Below are 2,354 nucleotides of genomic sequence, written 5' to 3'. Positions count from 1 at the left end.
CTCAAAGAAACCAAACAAATAGCCCTAGGGTACGATTATCAAAACCCGAGTAAGGCATCGAAGAACCTTTGGTAGCACCCGCATTGGATGAAAATAAAGCTGTTCATGTGGTTATTTCAACAAAAGAAAATTCTAACTTGGGAAAATATTCTGAAGAAAGGTTTTGTTGGCCCATCCAAATGCTATCTGTGTGGTACACAAGAGGAGATGATGGAATACTTACTCAAAATTTTCCCCTTCACCTCAACATTGTGGGATTGTGTGGCCTCAATATTCAGGCAAACTGACAGGGATGGCCTCAGTATTACCAACACTTTGTGGAATTAGAGAAGGAACTTCTCAGGCAATGAGATCATCAACAACGCTTGGATTCTGGTTCCAAGCTTCTTAATCTGGGAGGTATGGAAAGAACGCAATGGTAGGATATTTAAGAGCAAAACTGGCTCAACCTAGGACACTATTAGACAGATATTAAGACAGCTCAAAGACACTGTTGGTGCCATGTTATGGAGACCTCCTAAGAACCCAACTCTGCCCCAGGACACTCATATACTGCTATAGTCGGGTCTACATTCGCTAGTTCCTTAGAGCATACACAATGATGTGAGCTGGATAAATGTTGGTAAAGACTTTTGGCAACCTCCTCCTCATGGTTTCTTGAAAATTAACGTAGATGGAGCCTCTAAAGGTAACCTAGAGATGGCTGGTTTTGGTGGGGTCATCAAAGATGAGCAGGGGTGCATAAAAGACATCTTTCATAGTCATTTAGGAACTGCCACAAATAACGTGGCAGAGCTCATGGCCTTTGAGCAGTGCTTGGAAATACTAATTGAGTCAAATTCTCATAATGTCATCATTGAAGCGGATTGGAATTGGTTATTAATGTGACAAAGAAGATCTGAAATGGAAAAGCACCTGGAAAAGTATCAAAACATTGGCGACTTTTGTAGGTCTTTCAGTGCATTCACTCCCACCTACAAACCCTAAGAATGACCAGCTTTGTTCATGTGCAAAGAAACGCCAATATGCTAGCTGATCGTCTGGCGAATGAAGGAGTGTTTTGTAAAGAAATTTACAACAGGTATGCATGGGACTCGACACCCTCGGGGAAATTGCGTGAGGATTGTCAAAGACAGGCAAACAAAGACATGGAAAAATTCCAAACTATTAGGACTGAACAAGAAGGAAGACTAATGGAAGCAGGAAAAAGCAGAAATGTAAGTCATTTTTAACCGTTGATTTCCAAAAAAAAAAGAGAAAAAAAAAGAAAAAAGGGAGAAGATAAATGCTTAAAACAAAGCTTTCCACAGGGGAGAGGCACTTGGTAAACAACAGGCCTCTTAGTAGGTCGTCAGCCACGGATCTTGACAGCCTTTGTAATCAAATGGCCATCAGGTGGAAAAGTAATCGAAGGTTAACCACCAAAGCGGACCCGATGCTCTTTAGTTTAGCGGTTTATAATCCTCATCGGGTCCGAAAAGGAAATTAAAGACCGTGCAGGTTTCCGCTCCGATATCTTAGAGGACCACCAAATCAACCATCGGGTTCTATAAGTAATCGAAGCTTAAGTTTCAAAATGGACCCGAACTTTTATAAACCAATGGCTCACAATCATTATTGGGTCTGTGAACCAGGTAAAAGGAGCGCATGTTTCGAGACGATATTATTTATGATCGTCGGATCTCACGAGATCTTAGATGGTTTCGGGTTATGCAGTTGTTTACCCTTCATAGGGTTAGCCCTTGTTGATCCTTACACTGTAAAGCCATGTAACATATGTAATCTTTCTTGCGATTAATAGAAGGCTATAATCTTATTTGACCCAAAATAAAGTAGTTATTTATATTTTATTAATTAAAAATTAATATTTACAACACATATTCATTAACTCTCGATCTACCACTCTTTGAGAGAGGTCAATATTTTGACGTGCAAATCTCTTTTAATTTTAATCCATCTCCTCGTTTGGTAGATCGAGATTTAGAATGAGCCTAAACTAATTATAATAATTTCCATATATAGTTTACAAATGATAACTATTGAGATGAACTTGTCTTTCACAACATTGAAATTTCTTTTTAATTTGACTATTCATTATAATTTTTCTCACTTCTATGTAGAGACTAAACTATGATACAACACTTATTATTTATGCTAGCTATATATATATATATTAAAAGGATTTTTACTTTATAGAATTTATTTGTAATATGTAACACTTAAAAAATAAGAAAATTATAATTAAATTATTACTATTTTTTATTAATATCCCACAGTTACATAAATAATTATACATTCCTCATGGTAAGCATACATTATGGAAGTTTGTATAAAAAAAATCCCTAATTAAACTA

The sequence above is a fragment of the Pinus tabuliformis genome, chromosome Q (assembly GCF_031772625.1).
Source record: "Pinus tabuliformis cultivar Carrire ecotype Pingquan chromosome Q, CPIR1, whole genome shotgun sequence".
Lineage (NCBI taxonomy): Eukaryota > Viridiplantae > Streptophyta > Pinopsida > Pinales > Pinaceae > Pinus > Pinus tabuliformis.
Note: the sequence above shows the minus strand (reverse complement) of the source record.